This window comes from Lonchura striata, chromosome 12 (genome assembly GCF_050655825.1).
Source record: "Lonchura striata isolate lonStrDom1 chromosome 12, ASM5065582v1, whole genome shotgun sequence".
Classification (NCBI taxonomy): Eukaryota; Metazoa; Chordata; class Aves; order Passeriformes; family Estrildidae; genus Lonchura; species Lonchura striata.
This window is the reverse complement of record NC_140714.1, coordinates 19,492,680-19,511,739: the sequence shown is the minus strand read 5'-3', so window position 1 is coordinate 19,511,739 and position 19,060 is coordinate 19,492,680. Positions and strand designations below refer to the sequence as shown.

Here is a 19,060-nt window from a genome sequence, read left to right as displayed (position 1 = left end):
TCAGATTTTTTAAAAATTATTTTGCCTTGCCTTAGTAATGAAAAATACATTGAAACCGTTGGTAAAAACCTCTGAGTCTTTCAATGGAATTCCTGAATACTTCCTTTTTTCCTATTTGAAATTCAAGACCTGAAATTTTTGTAGCACCAATTTGGAAACTTGTTTTCTGTAGTCAAATGAACAACCACTATTTAGATGAGATCTTTATTAAAGAATCCACTCCAGACCAATTCAACAATTCTGGCAATAGCTGTAAGTAAGTGCAAAAACACCCAAACCAAATGCAGAAAAATACACCTTTTAAATGGTGCTTATTTCATTCATAGAATTGATTTAATGTGAAACCCTTTTGTTTCAAATAAGGCTTAAAGTTTCTTCTTGTTTATCATGTCAAACCACCTTCAGCAACAGCTGGAAATTCTGAAAGTGAAAGCACATTTGCAGAACTTTTGTTTCCACATTCTCTAATCCTGTTTTAGGCAAAACTCAAAAAGTCTGCATCTCCATATGAGTACCCCCAAATATGCACTCATTTGTAAAACTCAATTTATATTGCCAATACCATGGGATATTTAAAAGAAATTAAACACTTGCCTGTTTTTCTTACTATTCCTAATAATTTCAAACCTCAAATACGTTATCATGCCTTGATGTACAAGCAAGTTATCTCAGAAATGCAGTTTAAGTGCAAATGTTGGCATCTGGGAGTGACAACATGGAAGAAAACCAGTGAAACCCTTGCAGGACTCCAGTGACTCCATGAAATAAATCCATCCCCTATCGCTGGTTACTTCTGGGGGACTGGAGCATTGCATCATTAAGTCAGTGCAAGAACTTTGTTTTAGACATAATAACTGCTAGAAAGCAAATAAATAGTATATTTTTTACTAATCCTGAAGGAAATGAGACCCTCTGCTGCAGCCTCTTCAAAATTTCTCTGTGAATATGGTCCTGAATAAGTTTAGAGAATACAGATAAACTCTAAGTAAATAAAGCAACCTTTTGCCCTCATGTACTTCTGTACTTGCTTATCTTGCTTGATTTCTCTGGGTGTAACTGAAAATAAAATTTGGGTTTCTTGTTTTTTTATGTTCATAGGTAGGATTAAAAATCAATCTAGCAATGTACCACATAATAGCATGCTTCCATGAAGCTTAAAAACTGAGATTCAGCATAAAATACTGTAGCTGAAATACCACTGTAGGGAACAGCAACTCCAAGGAAAACACATTCGAGATGAAAGGATAAACTCTCAGTTTTATTTACTGTAGACATAAAAAGTCAGGACCTAAACCTATCATGAGGAAATATGTACATTATGAAAGGCAGTAAATAGAAGTGGCTGCATTTTTCCACAAGCCCCCATATTAGATAGCACCACAAAGCACCAGGTCCAGGTAGTAAAACCTGTTTTTCTGACCACCCCTACTAGAAGATCTTGGTGTGAGTGTTAAAGCCTGTAATTAACATTTTTCTTTCCATAGTTCCTTTTTTTGGTGGAACAATCCGAGTCTTTTGGTAGCCTGACATCTCTCTCACAGCACCATGGCTGAGCACTTAGCTGACATCAATATTCAAATATTTCCCTAGCACAGGGAGTGAAAATGTTCCTCAGTCTGCTTGTACACAGATGACACCTGAGTTCAAAGCCTCTCAAACTTCAAAATTGCTGCTACACAGCCACAAATACTAACAGCAGTTACACAACCTCTCTGTTCAATAAATCTAAACAAACACACAAGTACTATGGACTTCTCATGCAATATTATAGCATAAAAAAATCCCATTTTATGCAATGCGGTGTAATCATGTATTGTGTAAAAAGTTTAAGACGAGATCATAATTCTGGGCAGGACTGCTCTGTGCAAATATGAAATTCTCTGCAAAGTAAATGCTGAAACTCGGCAGATGCAGTAAGAAAACTTTCACTGCTCTGCCCTACCCTACAAATATTCCATACAGCTGAAAGTCTGACTGACGTAAATCACATATTCAGGATTTTATACATACAGGTGAGTTAGAGGAACTGGAGCTGGAGGCCTATAAGAAATTCCAGGATCTTGGAAAAGGGAAATGTGATAAAGAGGAAAGAGATCAATGCTTATGGAGCTCAAGAAATTCCAACAGCCTGTAAAGCAGCACGAAGTAGACTATTTTACAAGGGCATAATAATAGCTGTTAGAAGACCAAAAGTAGAATCTATGCCTAATTTGAAGTCTAGAATAAACTAATACCAACTGCAATATCTGCACCAAAATGTTGGTATTTCTTTTGGAGTTGAAATATTTTAAGAAATGGATCACACAGAAGGCAGATGAATACACTCCTGCTACACTGGTATTTCTCACAAGTTTTAAAGAAAAATATGTAGGACTTAAGCTGTAATACACTCTCATGGTTATTTAATTTCAGGCATTTAGTCTCACAGAGCAAGCAGCAATTCCTTTAGAGACGGACCCTCAATTTTGAGCATGCTAAACCCACAGCCACGCAGGAATTCAGCAGTAATTGCAAGGCAGCAAACTGTACAGAGGACTACACTTTTATCACTGCAAACCTGATCCTACTGAAACAGCACATCCACCACTGACCTCAAGGGAGCTGGGATTTTTATATCTTTTTTAGAGTCTATGCATCTTCCACTAAACCAAGAAGTTTCTTTGCTAGCGTGGAGCATTCTGCGTATTTTCTGTTGGGATATTACCTAATATTTATTATCCTGCGTTATCAGAAATTACACAGAGCCTTTCAGCACTGTTGAGATTAGTAGGAAACCATTCCTAACACAGGGTTAATCCCTTCCCCAACACACATATTCCCTATAAGCGTGTCCAGAACCCCACACGGATGTTCACCCCACGCAGTGCTGGACATACATCCCCAGAGCTGTGGCAGCTTTGTGTTTTGTGAATTGCTAATTATCAACCAGCAGAGTAGACTTTGGGATTCAGAGACTTGAATTCATAGACTTTGTCCTGAATGTGCAGCCTGCATAGCATGGAGGAGATCTGCTTAGTCATGAGGAAAGGGGGTGGCTTATGCAAGTCCACAGAGCATCTCCTGCTTGCCCATTCCAGAAATTCCCAATCCGGCTCTGGAGGTGGTTCATTCTGCTGCCCTGTCGAAGGGGGATATTCCCCTGTTTCCAGGGAAAGCTTAAGAAACTGCCAAGTAAACAAAAGAGGATACTGCTTAGAAGTTGATGTGGTTTTTTTCTGCAAATTTGGATCTTTATTACACGAATCACTAACTTTTTCTGTCATAATGCTGATTAGAATCTATTTACACTGTCAGCATAATTTACTCTTGCAAGAAAAAATGGACACACTGAAATTTTAAATTTCATTTTTTTTCTCAGTCTCACTCCTGCATTGTTTCTCCATTGCAAATGGGGAACTCTGCATTCTCATGTCCCAGATCACACAGTATTGAGGACAGGGGCAATTATTTCATTTGAGTAAGAAGATGGCCCCAGCCTTGACTAGGCTGCTTAGTACTAGTGCAACACAGGTAATTAAAAATATCTATATAGTTCATGTATCACGAATTTTAATTGGAGAATGATGTCATTGTTTAGTTCAATTCTATAGAGCAGTTTATGAGAGGGCAAACAGGCCAAATAATATAATGGAAGGTGTGGGTGGAGTGGGAGAAAAATGTGAACATCATCAAATTGACTTCAATTCTGCGAAAGTTTCCGGATAGGAAGACTGCAGAATAGGCTTTGCTTTTTTTTTTTTTCCCCTCTAAATTTAAAGAGCAAAACTCCACGACAGATTTATTATAATTTGCCCTGCAGTGTGAGAAGAGTCGACAACTTTGTAGCAGGAGGAAGAGGGAAGTGCATGCTGCAGCAGAAGAGCTGATGCTGAAGTAGAAACTTAATATTTCCTATAGTTGCCACATTTATTTTCTCCTTCCTATTTCCTTATACCTGCAGGACTTGGGAGTATCCCAAGCCCACTCACCACAGGGCTGAGTACCAGGGTGATAATTTGCTTAGCACCAGCATTTTCTACGTTGTCCCTGGAACCTGAAAGCAGCACCTCTGGGAAAAGTGGACTACCCTACATTTAAAAGAAAGCACAACTGGAAAAACTCCCTGGGATCTTCCCTTTGTGGAAAATAAAAAGTGGAAGGGGGAATAGACAAAAGAAATAGAAAAGGTTTATCATTTAATGTAGGAATCAATTGATGGTTCATATCAATCCAAAGACAAATCTTACGGCTTTTCCATTTTTCATTCTGCCTTGGAAAAGCCCCCACAGGGAAAAAGCCGGGGCAAGGAGGAGATTTTCTCCCCAGGTACTCTGTAAATGAAGTCCTTTAAATTGATCTCTTACTGGGAACCCCCAGCTCCCGTTTGTGAGGAGTGGGACTTGAGTACATCAATGTTCTCTTGCTTTTGATTGTTTCTAACTCTTCCTCTTGTTCACAAAAAGTGAGCTGACACACAGAGAACATTTGGCATAAAGTACCTGAAAACCAGATCCTGCTGTTAAAAAACTAGAAATACAGAATGAAATAATTAGCACTTATCATCTAACATCATGCTGGATTTAATAAACCTATTAGTGATTAAAAAATGAACCTAGTAGCAATAACTAATGGAAAATATTTTATCCAAGACTTCAAAAGACTCATGGAGAATTTGTAATTGTAGGATGATTCCTCTTGAGTAACTGCACTGGAAACTTTTACTGCGTGATTATTATGGGAATAATCCTCGTCAAAAAGCTTGTAAAAGAAACACAGATTCTGAATATCAAATAGACACAATTACTGATTCACTATTAGGCTACTGAAAAGGGCTAGGAAAGATATTCAACTCCACTCTGAGCAGATTACATTTAAAAAAACCTGAAGTTGTCCTCACCAATCAAGGTGAAAAAAAGTATTAATTTTACTTTTCATTATTTGGTCCACCTTTGTACAAGACAGATTTTTCATTCTACTTTTAATTTTTTCTTGTTTTTACAATAAAATTGTTTTCAAAATTCATTTTATTAGCCATTACCATAAGGAGGAGATTACACTAAAAGTAATTGAAACAATGCCTAAATTTATCAACTTAGAAATGGACTTACGGTTATTTTAAAAGTTCACAAAAGAGTCAGATTCAAAAGCACTGCTGATAAGGGGTGCATTTATCAGTCCCATAAGGAAGGTTAAAAGGCTTAGCTTCAATATCCTTCAACTAAATTCTAATATATCACCGCCTTCATTTCAGGATTCATTATACAAAACAAATTTATATCAGAAAAATGTATTAGTTGTATATTCTGTGTTCTAATGGAAGTTTCATTGAATGCTGATGTTAAATACATTGCATTATCCAGGATTTTGGCATTTCTAAGAAACACAGACCATCTTAAGGCTGTTTAGAAGTACAGAATCTCTGAACCACTACAAGTTAGTGAGATATTTTACAAAACTGATGCCTAAAAACATTCAAATTCAAAAGCTGCCTGTGTAAAAATACCTTATATTATATTTCTGATTGGTTATCATTCAAAGTCAGTGCCAACTATTTTTTTTCAGCTCTCTCTCCCCTTGACAAGCCCATGCTTATATTGTGCCACATGCCTTAACACACTGCTAGGAGTGATTTCTTGTAATCTCATAATTAAATCTCTCAGCAATTTTTGCAGCAATTTTTTTTTTTTGTGACAGCCAAAGTGAATAATGATGTCAAACACATCACTTGATGCACCAAATTCTGCTATTAAGGAGAGCACACCATATGAAACTTCTTTTCAAAGGCGAGCACTCAGTATCATGTCACAATTGCTTGGTGTACACTGGGAATTTTTGGTTAACTAGTAACAAATCATAGTAACCTTTTAAAAGGTAAATTACTTATTAAATGATAGACTAATTGCTACCAGAAAATAGATATTTTTAAATGGAACATTGTAACAGTGCTCTACAGCAAAAGCTTGTTCACAGATGGGACAGCAAGTCACAAATCTAAATCCAAACCCCTGGTTATTTCAAGGAGAATTAAAACCAATCCATCTGATTTAAAGGAACCTAAACTCCAAAGGACATCCAGAAATTGGTAATTCCCTGAGCTTTTGATCACAAGAAATACCAGCCTTACATCACTAATATTAATGAACGCATCCCTGTTAAGTCAGCATAGTATTGTCGTGTGTACACGGGGCCACAAAGTTACAACACCACAGGAACTTGCACTCTCTAGCTGCAGAATACCCTGGGGAGAAATGACACCAGGAAGATTACAAAACGCTCCTGCGAACCTGAGGCATGCCATCAAGACACAATATATTTCAACATAGCATCTCAGTTGTTGCAGGCTGTGAGAGGCTCCCCGACTTTCTGCGATTGGGAAATTGAGGGGGGAAAAAAAAAGGTGCTGTTCATTCATTACGAGAGCAGCCAGGTGAGCTCAGCACTGCCCTGGCGGTGCTTCCCGCACGGGCGGCAGGGATGGACGGCGCGCAGCGCATCCACCCATCCATCCGCGCTCCCCATCACCTCCGGCTCTGCGGGCGGGACATCGCCCCTCCGCCGCCGAGCATCCTCCGCCGCCACCCGCTGCAGCACCATGGACACAGCGCCCGGGCTGCCCCGGCCGGAGCGCGGCACCGCACCTGCAGCGCGCCCGGGGCGCTGCGGGCACCGCGTCCCGCCCGGCCCCGCTCCCCGCTCCGCTCCCCGCGCCCCGCGGAGCCGCCGGCCCGGCCCGGCCCGCCCGGCACGCCGAGCATCCCCGCTGGCCCGGGGCTGCGCGCCCTGCCCGCCCGAGCCCCGGCACACCGGCACCCCGGCACGTCGTCACCCCGCATCCCGCATCCCAGCACCCCCGCACCCCGCACCCCGGCACTCCGCATCCCGCATCCCAGCACCCCCGCACCCCGCACCCCGGCACTCCGCATCCCGCATCCCGGCACACCGCACCCCGCACCCCGGCACACCGCACCCCGCACCCCCGCATCCCGGCACACCGCACCCCGCACCCCCGCATCCCGGCACACCGCACCCCGGCACTCCGGCACCCCGCACCCCGCACCCCCGCACTCCGGCACTCCGGCACACCGCACCCCGGCACACCGCAACCCGGCACCCCGCACACCGCACCCCGCACCCCGCACCCCGCATCCCGCACCCCGGCACACCGCACCCCGCACCCCGCACCCCGGCACTCCGCACCCCGCACCCCGCACCCCGCACCCCGCACCCCGCACCCCGGCACACCGCACCCCGCACCCCGCATCCCGGCACACCGCACCCCGGCACTCCGGCACCCCGCACCCCGCACCCCCGCACTCCGGCACTCCGGCACACCGCACCCCGGCACACCGCAACCCGGCACCCCGCACACCGCACCCCGCACCCCGCACCCCGCATCCCGCACCCCGCACCCCGCACCCCGCACCCCGCACCCCGGCACACCGCACCCCGGCACACCGCACCCCGGCACACCGCACCCCGCACCCCGCACCCCGGCGGCCCTGCCCGCGCTGCCCGCGGCTCCCTGAGCCCCGCGCCGCCCTCACCTCGGGGCCGGTGCCCGCAGCCGCACTGCCCCGGCGCTGTCAGTTCTCAGCGGGAGCTGCCGTTCCCTTCCAGCGGGATAAACTCCCCCGCTCGGCCCGGCCTCCCGGGCAGGGCCCGCCTCCCCCCGGCGCCGCCTCCGCCGGCCCACGGCGAGCGGGGCCGGGCAGGGAAAGGGACGGGGAGCGGATGGGGATGGGGACCGGGGGCGGCCGCAGGGATGGCGCAGAGGAGCGGGCCGGGAGAGGCAGCGGGGCAGTGAGCAGGAGGAGCCGCTCGTGCCCCGCTGTCCCCTCAGGCCGCCCGGCCGGCCCGGCCCGGCCGCGGAGCCGGAGCAGCCGCGTGTGGCCGAGGGCAGAGCGCGGCCCCGCAGCGCAGCTGGAGTTTGATCTCTGCTCCCCGTAATCTCCCGTAACTGAAAATTCACTTTTTCCGCCTGCCGGCTGCTTTCTCTTTTGCCTTGCCATGCTGCAGCCAGCTCTGCTCTGCGCTGCCTGCTTGGCTGGGTCGCCTCACGTCAGGCTGTGTCCTGCTGTGACAGGAGTAAAGGCTTTTCTGAAAAGGTTCTTAGCACTAACGGAGGTAAAGCGAATTCTTTTTCACTTTTTTTTCTTTCTTTTTTTTTTTTTTTTTTTTCGCTTGAGATTATCTCTGGGCGCTCTTCCCCCCTCCCAGGAATGCAGAGCCGAGCGCTATAGGCTGTGCTCGGTACCTCTCCAGAGGCAGCAAGCCCAAACAAGCTTGTCACCTCCTCTATCTCAGCCTCTGAGGCTTTGAAAAAGAAGTTAGATGTGGAAAAAAAAGGCATAAGATCAACAGGCTTTAGAGAGTCATCCTGGAACTCCAGGTGCCCCGGGATACAACAGTTTATCTTGAAAAACTCCTGATCCCTTGGACATCACTGGAAGGCTGAGAGGATCCCAAATTTGCCTCATTATTCTTAGTCATCAAGCATTTTGAAAGGGAGCCCACATTTGCTTTATTATTTGTATACTGAAGGCAATTTATAGATTAGGGTTGAACACGTCAAAATACCTGGACTACCTACAGATACTAACTTTGCCTCCAGCCTTTTGTTTATGAGAACAATCTCTCTGTCTGCAGAGGCTTGAAGCCTTGTCTTAATTTTTATGAGAATTATCTGTCTATTTGTATAGGCTTGAGGTGTTACCTCTGTCTTGACAGATCAAGGATTTTTTCTTTCAATTCCTGCTTTTTCCCTTTCATCTGAATTTTTTTTCGCCTTGGAAATGTGGAAATATTTTTTTTAAGTGGTTCTTTTTTATTGTTTGGGTTGGGTATTTTAAAAATTATTTTAACATACTGCAGTAATAACCTATTCCAGTAATACCCTGGCTCAGAATTAGAAGCCAGGTCCTGCAAACAAGTAAAACAAACCCTCAGAATTACCATGGATGAACAAAGAGGCAAATGTGGGCAAAACAATCTTAACAAAGAGGTTTAAAATACCTTGGTTACTAATATTTTTACCACTGTACTGCAAGAGCTGAAGTAGAATTTCAACAGAAAATTAAAAGGAGAAGGATCTGAGCTGGACCCTCACAGAGTTCTGATTTAGCCCTGGTGAGAACAGAACTGCTGCTCTGCTGCTGGAGAATTCCCCATTTAGCTTAAATGTCTGAAAAAAGGGGATCCCTCCCCAAAAATCAAACCTTTGGGATCCCTCCCTAAAATTTAACCTGCAAACGTTTTCAAACTCCGCTCAACTGGAAGCATTCCAAAAATTGGAAGGTATTGATAACATCCAGTTGGGACTGTGCAGTCCTGCTTTGAGCCCAGGCTTTTAATAAAGGCAGAAATACAAAGCACAGTTTGGATTTTTATTAAATTGTATGGGTGAGACAGATATCTCTAAGTCAGTCCAGAGAAACCAGCCAAACACAGCTTTCACAGGAATATTACAAATACACTATCAGTCTATTTTTGTTCTAAGCATTATTTTCTTTACTGAGTTCACCTTTTGAACAGAACTCATAAAGCAAAACCAGAACGATAACTTACGTAAAAATTACTTAGATTTTGTAAATACGCATTTTAGCAGATTGAGACAGGAAAGGAAAAGATCCTTTAGTCTGATTTCCTGCTTAACACGGATTTCTAGTTAGGATTTAATATCTCATTAAATGTTTATTTTGGACAGCTAATCTTAGTTTGAAGAATGACAAGATGAAGACCCCATACATTTTCTCTGGTAATTAAAAGTATGCCTTATTTATAATTTGAATTAATCTGTTTTTTGTTTTTTGTTTTTCTTTTTTTTCCTTAACAAAGAGTGGATTTTTTTTTTTTTTCTCAGAGAAAGCCAATCATTTCTGTATTGGTAAAGAAATACTACAGACTACAAATATATTATCTATTCTGTAATCAAGTTGCTTTATACTGTAATGAAATGGTCATAATAAAGACATTTATCAGCTTCTCATAAGTTTTTGTTTGCATTGTTTGACTGTGCAGTTTTTGATGATCCAGACTTTCTCCCCTCCTTATCTGTGAGGATTCCTAAGCTTGGCTGGGAGCTCTCAGAGTTATGAAACAAGAGTGAAATGTCAGGCTCAGGCCTTGCTGATCCATGGGCAGTTCTCCCCTAAGTTCAAAGAGAAGCAGAAAAGACTCTCTCAGCATCAGTTCTGGTTTTAAAATTAGAAGATAATTTGCCTTCACACAAGATCAATTATACTCTGTTTTTCTTGTTGGGTATAAAGGCATCAGTTAATTCCTTTCATCTGAAAGAACTGCATTTTAAACTAACTTTAATCAGCCCATTTTTCGTGGTGAGTCTTTTTGAAGCATTTATTGCATCTGAAAAAAATTATTTCTGCTTGCAGTTATTACTGACTGACTGTACATTATGTGTTTCAATTATTCAGAAAATTCGAAGTAGATGAAATTGAATCATATGGCAAAAATAGTTCTCACTGAGATGAGAAACTGAAATGAGTACTCTGTGGAATCTCCAGATGGATAAGGGTGTTAGCAATGACAAAATAACCTCCCCTGAGTGGTTTCATTTCTCTTTTCCATCTTGGTGAAGGAATTTCTGTGCAACAATTTCTAAGGAATTCCAGGTAGGTGTTTATGGCTAGAAAAACTAATTTATTGGAGGTGATGCTGTGAGTTTTACAATTGGCTTGAAAAGCGTGGCAGCCTTGCAAGGATTTCTACTCCTTCCCATCTCTGCAAAGACACAAATTCCTTCTTTTACTGACTTTTTATGTTTCCCCTGGGTTTGGGCTCAGTCTCTGGCTGCATTACTCAAGTTTAAAATCTTGCAGTGTGTCCTATGCTGGTGCTGTGGGATGGAATGGAGAAGTAGCCAAACCTTTAACATCTAGAGGGCAATCTCCTGCTCTGAGAGTGCAGCCAGAAGTCTGACAGCCTGAGCAGCAAGTTCTGATTGTGCAAATTGCATTGCTTTAAAGGAATGGAGTTTAAAAAGGTTAAAAATGTCCTGTATTGCTGCCTTTTTTTAAAGTTACCCCGTGTTCTTTCTCTTGGGCAATGCAATATTTTAATTCATATATCTGGTGTCCTTTTATTGATAAAAAGCATATCTTATTTGCCTCAGCATATCTCATTCTGTCTTTACTGGCAGCTTTTGGTCTGGCAAGGCATGTTTTTAAAAAGTAAGTCATAATATCACACCACACTCCTATCTACAGCTTGCACACTCTTTACTTGAAGGGAATTCAGAGTTTCAGCTGCTATCAGTAGCATTTTACACAGATATATGGCAAAACCTGGGGTATAAACTGCATTCCTTGAGTACAGGATTGTGCTGGGTGAGTTTCTCCCGGGATCCAGCAGGAGGGATAGAGGCAGGCACGATGCAGATTTTTCACAGATAACTGCAGAGCGGGTCAAAACAAGAACCCCTTAAAAATGAGCCTCCTTTGCCTGAACTTCGAGGCTTGGATAAAAAGAGAAAAAAATCCAAACCTTTTCTGCTTTAAATTCATGAAAGCCAAGATCACACCAGCCTGCCTACCTCTAAATTGTAATGGTTTTCTTCCTGACCTCCAGACTCCCCCCAACTCTTAACTTTGATTTCATCTTGGAGGGAATAACTTCCTCTCTAGGACTGTCTGGCTCTTCTGTGGTTGAATATGATATTGCATTCTGATTAAATGGGCCCCAATTGCACATCACAGACAGTTAGCAGGTAAAAGAAAATATAGGAATAAGGAGCTCAAGCACATACTGGTATCTGTCAGATGTTAATCCATCCAAAATTCATTTCTGAAGGAATCCTTTTAAAGCAACCAAGAGATCATTTTGAGCCTCATTTAGAACCAGTTTATCCAAATTTCTTGGGTGATTGAGCTAAGACAGATTTATGAACGTAACTTAACTTCAGAAATCCAGATTTCTACAATTATACATGCTTAGACATCTGAAATGAGGAGCTGATGCAACCAAGGCTCGGGGTTGTGCTAATCTGAGATGGGAAGGAGGTGGCTGGGTTGTGGTTAAAGCATGGGACTGAGCTGCTGAGAGGTCTTGCTTCTATTCCTGGTTGTGTCACTGACTTCCTGTGGGTCACTGGAGTCACTGAGCTCTGTCTCATTTTACTAATTTATAAAAAAGAAATTATATTGCATTGCTAAAGCACTGTGAGACAAGTCATTGCTGTCTGTACAATAGTTTTATGCTCATAAGAGATATTTGTGTCAGCAGATCACAACCATATTCCTAAAGTAACTCCTTTTGGATAATTTGCTGTTATTATACAGCAATTCAATGATTCTAGTAAAAAATTAAAACCTCAAAAATATAGATTTAACTTAAAATGTCTGGAGAAATTTGCTTCCAGGTTTCAATTAAACATTTGCTCATGAGGAGGACTGTGTTTTCCTTGTAAGAGTATGAGAAAGGTACTCCCTCATAATTGTGAAAAAAATAATTAATACCCCCACCCCCCATTATTTCTTTTGGTGGACTGCTCATTTTACTCATATACAAAAAGAAATAATATTACATTGCTAAAGCACTGTGAGCCGAGTCATTGTTGTCTATGCAATTGTTTTATGCTCATAATTTGTGTATAATTGTATCAGCAGGTCACAACTATATTCCTGAAGTTATAGGAATATATCTAGTTATAAAACTATATTCTTAAAGTTATAGGAATATATCTAGTTATAAAACTATATTCCTAAATTTATAGGAATATATCTAGTTATAAAGCTGTATTTCAACTCCTTTGGATAATTTGGTGTCTTACTCAGCAAGTCAATGATTTCAGTAAAGCCTAAAAACTCTAAAGTGCAAACTTTAACTCAAAATATCTAGAGAACTTTGCCTCCAGATGCCAATTAAACATTGGCTCACCAGGAGGATGTGTTTTCCTTGTAAGAGTATGAGAAAGGTACTGACTCCCTCATAACTGTGAAAAAATAATTAATCCGCCCCCTCCCATTGTTTCTGCTGGAGAACTGCTTGAAGATCTCTTGGTACTTCCATTTCCTATAACCTTTGTCCCGCTTTATAGTTTTTATACATTGTTGTGATGGAGTTAATTTGAAGCACTATTTTTAAAGCCCCTACTTTTAACATATTTTCCCCAAATCTCCAGGGTGCTCAGATGGATGTAGGAAATGCTGCCTGCCCATTAAATGCTGATGATGCTGCAGAACAACAGTTCTCACTGCGGCTCCTAAATCCCAGGGAAAGTCCTGCAATGGGGAGCATCTCCTGCTCCTGAGGAGCAGGTCTCAGCATTCCTGCCATGGATCTCACATTCCCATCACCACAATTTTCATTTCTACTGCCAAGAGGTTCTAAACCAAGGAAATCTTTCAAATGTCCTGAGAATCAGGTTTATTGACTTAAATTCTTAAACACATTTTGGAATTATTTTGGTTCGATATAGGTAACAAGGACTGGAAGAGAGTTAGATGAATTCAGATTATCCTATGGATTTAATGATGTTTGCTGAAATGCCTTCATTAGTCTTTTCATGAATGGGTTGCATGGCTTTTGATAAAAAAACCAAAGATTGCATAGAGCAGTTTCTTGATTGTCTTTGTAATTAATATACATTATTATAACCCTAAACATCCTAAAACAATGTCATTTTGGTCATGTCAGTTCTGAAAGGATCACAATAAAATGTGAGCATCCTTTTCTTACAGCTCACATATTGTGCTGCAGAGGCTTCTTCATCCACTGATGTTGTGACCTGACAAAATACACACCAAACTCTGCCTTCTGATTTCTAGCCAGATCCAGGCAGATCTCAGTGAAAAATTACCCCAATATTGGTCCTATCAGGGCATCCCATTTCCCAGGGTTGTTTTGTGTAAATGCACTCAGATTCTGAACCCAAAGGCATCAGATGAGATTTTTAAAGTGTAATAAATATCTCCTTACTCCATGATAAAACCCTCATCATAAAAATGTGCAGGGAATTCTGCTGGGCAGAGAATCAGTGAGTTTAATCCTTACTTGAGTTATGTTTTGCAGAAGTACAAGAAAACAAAATATGGCCAGGTAAAGCAGCTTGAAATAGGTGTTACATTAAAGGCACCACGTTCCAGCCATGCAAATTGTTCTTCTGCTTTGTCTGCTCCCCTTCTCAACTGACTCTTGGTAGTCTTTCAAACAAGTCATTATTTTCATTTAAGTTCTGAAGACTCCTAAAAAATAAAGTTAATAACTGGTTGTTAGGCTGTGCTGAGCATTAGAGGATGCCAGGTAACTTGAGCAGTGAATCAGGGGCTATTTTTGGGAGAAAAATATTACAATAATTTTCAGGAAATAACCTTTTTGTTCCAAAACAGCTGTCATTGAACACCATTATATCTACAACAATTAAAATTATCTTTGGTAACTTTTAGTATTTGGCACTGCTCCATTATTGTTCAGTTAAATATTTTTCAAGTGTTTCAGGACTTCTGCCCACTGTGTGCCTGAAACCCTTCATCGTCACTGGAGAAGCTCCTGGGTTTGTCATGTTTTGCTCTCTCAGGATATTTGACAATTTCAGTGGAGTTTTTTGTTCCCATTCTATAGCAGCAGCCCTTCTGCTGACTCAACCTGAGCTCTATAGAATTTGCCTTTTTATGTTAAGGGTTGAACGCCAAAAAAAAATTTTAAAATTAAAAAAAGAGTGCTAGCTAGCATATAAAGTGAATTAGGAAACATGTGGAAACATCCTGGTGAATTTAAATAGCTGGTTGGATCAGAAATGGAGGAAAAATAACACTGGATCAGGAACAACACACAAAGCAGCCAGAAACCTGGTATTTCTAATTTAGGATATAAATACTCCCTGCTAAAAATTTCTTTGTTACAAGATGAAATTGATTAAATAAAGGCAGGTTTAGAGTAGAGGGTAATGTTGTTTGATGTCTTTAATATGTTTCAAACCCCAATTAAAAATATTTCCACGATGCTGGGATTTTTTATTCCCTCAGATTGGAACTAGCTGATAGTGCAAATAACATTTTCTGTGTTTTTCATAATAAAATCTGAGTTATTTTTATTGTAATAGCACTTGTGATTGCTCTCTGTGTCTCTGAGTCCTCAGTATTAACAGAGGAGAACTGAAAAAGCTCTTCAAAAAGCCTTTCATACACATGTAAGGTATGGTAATTTTTTATTAATGGTTCATTTGCATACTACAGAATGTTTAGTTTTATTTGCGTAAATTAATATAGAAGCATCCCTTCTAAGGGATGTGGAGCAGATGTCATCAAACTCATTTTTCTGCAGAATTATTTTCTCTGTGAACTTCATTAACAATATTTTCTTCCCCTGTAGTTGTGTGAGCAAAACAATCAATTCTGGGAATTTACAGAGGACGTTGTGCTGATTTCTGGTATTTGAGTTTTATATAAAGCAATAAATAATAAAACGTTGCAGTTCAGTACACCATAGAGTAGAACCTGGCAACTCACTGTTGTTTCAGTGAACTAAAGTAAATTTAATATAAACTTCCCTGCTTTTATTTGAAAATGTTGGAGATTTGGGCCTGGCCTTTGTTCTGTGCACAGCTCTTTGCTCCAGCAGCTGAACCTGACTCCAAACCTGTGGAAGCAACGTGCAAAAATAGGGTAGAATGGTAGGACAGAAAATTATTTTCTATTGGGAAATTCTTATGGTATATTATAATTTATTGTTCATTTGATTTATTCCTATTCAAATATATCTAGTGACAAACTATCAACTTGTAACAACCTTTTTATTTTGTGTGGAGTTTGGCCCTTTGCTGAATTTTTTTTTCTCTAAATAGACTCTGTAGGTAATTCACCTTCTGTCATAAATCACTGGAAAGCTGATTTTTAAAAGGATAAAATACAGATAATAAAATATATCAGAAATTAAGATTATCTTATCATAACTCCTCTCCTCAAAGTGTGACAATTCCAATTAGGTCGCAATTGAAGTCTCTTTTTTGGTAACAGCTGTTTTTCTGTAATTTTGGCGTTTTTTTCAAGAAGAATTTACACCTGCTTCCAGAGAGCAAAACATCTCTTTAAATATGAGTGGAAAACAATGTGCAGCTTTTTCTTCCAGCCAGACCACTGCAGTTTCAGCTCACTGGGGGTAGTTCTCTCTTTCACTCCTAGCAATAGATGTGTCACCAATGAGAGGAGAGGGAAGTTGCAGCAGGAAAGATTTTTGGGGGAAAATGGCTTTTTTGTGTACTGGGACTTGGGCAGCTCTGCTCTTCAAGGACGTTTTTGCAGGCAGGATAAAACAACAAGAATTTGAGTGGTTTGTAATGGAATACAAAAAGCATAACAATAAACACCCAAGAAGTGAACAGCAGAATTTCATATTTAATATACCATGCAGTAGTGCAGAGCAGGAGTACTGCAGGATTTTAACTTCTAGTAAGATCAGGAGAACAAAGAGATAACAAAATTGCCTGTAGATATACATCCAGAAAATGAATAGAAATTGGGAAAAAAGTTATTGGTTTTAAGTATTCAGCCTGTTCCTCAGAACTGAGTTATTAAACCTCTTAAAATTACTTAGGAGAAAGAAAAACTTTGTTTTTTTCACCTATGGCAGCAGCCTCCTTCCATTCTATATTTTCTGGTTCCAGTTTCCTTTTTACTCATCATACAGCTTCAGGCTGGTTTTGTCTGGAGTTTTATTAATAAAACTATATTCACACTCATTCATATTCATACTTATTTATTAATTTTAAACTTGATTGGGTTTTTTATGTTCTCAGTCTTTTCAGCTCCATTGATATTTTACCTTAGCTGTTTTATTTTATAATATTTCTATTTTTTAGTTTGTGTGATGTGATCTCTGTTGGTCTGATCCATTTACCAGCTCAGGTTTTTGAATGGTCTCAAACTTTAAATTAATGTTTGTATTTTTGAGAAACAGTTCTTATAAAAATATCTGGTTTATTTTTTTCTAACAGAAAGCATAAAACTTATTTCCCAGAGACATTTATTTGGTTCACTAATACTCTGAAACCACTTAAATTGAGAAAATAAATAATGATTTCTAGTAGCCAGGTGAGAGTAAGAATGTGCACAAGCTGCTCTGAGATTTGTGGGTATGGAAGCAAATCCACTTAAGTTCACCTCTTTCTGTCTGTATTATTTGTCCATCTTTTAAAAATAATTATCTAAGTATTTTATATTTGTGTTTCTCCAATACCTGGTCAAGTTTTTTATAAGACTATATTTGATAATGATTCCCTCACATGTCTAAAACCTGTTTTATAGATGTTTCTTCTGCAGTGTTGTTGGCTTCCAGCTACACTTTTCCTTCCCACTTTCCCACAGCTCTGTTTTTCCAGAAGCCAATTATCTGTTCTCCTTAAGCTTAAATAACAGCCATTGAGCTGGTGCTGAAGCCCTTCTGAATGGCCATTTAAATAAATTATAAAACTTCCCCAACACTCATTTCAAATTCAAATGTGTGACTCAAAGGTAGAGAGCTGCCCTGGACCTAAGCCAGGCTTAAAATCCCTTTTAAGTGAGACAGGACTACAAAATCGCTTTGGGATCTTTGATTTGCTCAACCATCACCTTTTACCTGTTGAGTTTCAGCTGCAGAAACATCAACAGCCCCCAAGATTATTAAAATCCTATTCTTACTCATTGTTTCTACCCAAACCAGGTAGGAGAAATACTTCCTTGCTCTAGAAATTTATGCTTATTATGTGGGGAACAACAATAACAACAAAACTCCCAAACACAAAACCAAAACTAAAGCAAGAGGCAGAATAATGATCAAAAAGTCCTTCCGAAGGCTTTAGATTGATTTGCATAATAAGAACATTAAGAAAAGCCAAAGTTAATTGAAGAAGAGTTGACTTCAGAGCTCTTAAATTTAAAATCACCCTTAGTGAACATGAGCTGAGAGAAATGAATCTTCTCAATTTCTGGAATTTATTCCCTGCCTGAAGGGTGCATCCTGTGCCTTGTGCCCAAAATTCCATTTCTCCTGCTGAGCAACTGGCCAGTCTAACAGTGAGAAATGAAATTCCCCTGATAGAGGAATAATTCCCCTAAAAAATGAGGGCAGCAGATTTGGTTGTCACCTTCTGACCAACCACGCCTCAGAAAAGCCAGGCTGCAGGTGGGGAAAGCTGCATTTTGGAGAGGACCTTGCCAAAACATCCTTCCAGATTTATTTCCTAATACACCTGCTCCACCTGAGACCATTCGCATCAGGCCTTTTGCAGAAAGAATTTTCTCAGTTATTGAATATCCACTTTGGTTTTTTAATATTTCTTTCTTAATATTTTTGTTGTTGTTGTTGTTGCTGATTTTCTGCTGCTAAATTTTCTAAGTCTTCTTTGAACTTCCTAAAATTTCTAAGTTTTCTTTGAGCTTTTCTAGAAGTTGTGGGTGCTGTTACCTCTCCTGTGAGTAGAAAAGCTGGAATTAGTGAGAAATGTTGAGGAGGAACACAGCCCTGAATTACCATTACATACAACCTTTGGTGAGCGGCTGTCATTGGTGGTTTATGGGCAGAAATGTTAAACATTAAAAATCTACTCAATCGTGTACAAGATCCTCAGAGTAGATAAATGACCCTGCAATAACTTCAACTCCTGAAGCAGATGTTAATTAGGCTGGGGGTAATTTTTAAAGCATTGCCATAGTCAAAGTTTCAAGAGTGTTTTCAGCTCAAAGCAGAATTTTGGAAATTCCTTTTGCCAAGCGGCTTTAGTTATTCCTGGAATACAAGAGAATAAAGACATTCCCATAAATTATTGGTTTTCATTAGTTTTTTAGGTCCTTAAACCAGCAAGGTGATTTGACCTTTTCAGAGATTTCCTTAAAGGACAGAGCTGAAGGATAAAGCTGGATTTTGAATGCTATAAAATTTTCTGTCAGCAAAGCTCTTCTGTATTAGCTGTCAATTTCTAAAATATCTTTGTAGCATCAGTACTTGTCCCCCGATACCACACATGCTGACACATGTCTGCTGTCACTGCTATGGAACAATTTCTATTTATGTGGTGATTTGTGTGTCCAGGACTGCAGGAATCAAGGCTTCAGCTCATTTCTGATAGAGATGAACAGAATTTAGTCTCTTG

The 19,060-nt window shown here is 40.6% G+C and overlaps 1 protein-coding gene across 1 annotated transcript in view; it reads right to left on the bottom strand.

The window, feature by feature from the left end:
- PPARG (peroxisome proliferator activated receptor gamma) overlaps window positions 1-7,681 on the bottom strand; it is a 53,392-nt gene extending 45,711 nt beyond the window's left edge. Inside the window, exon 1 of the mRNA XM_077786013.2 lies at window positions 7,524-7,681. The gene's annotated coding sequence lies outside the window, so the exon portion shown is untranslated. The remainder of the gene's footprint in view (window positions 1-7,523) is intronic.
- Window positions 7,682-19,060: the final 11,379 nt, after the last annotated feature.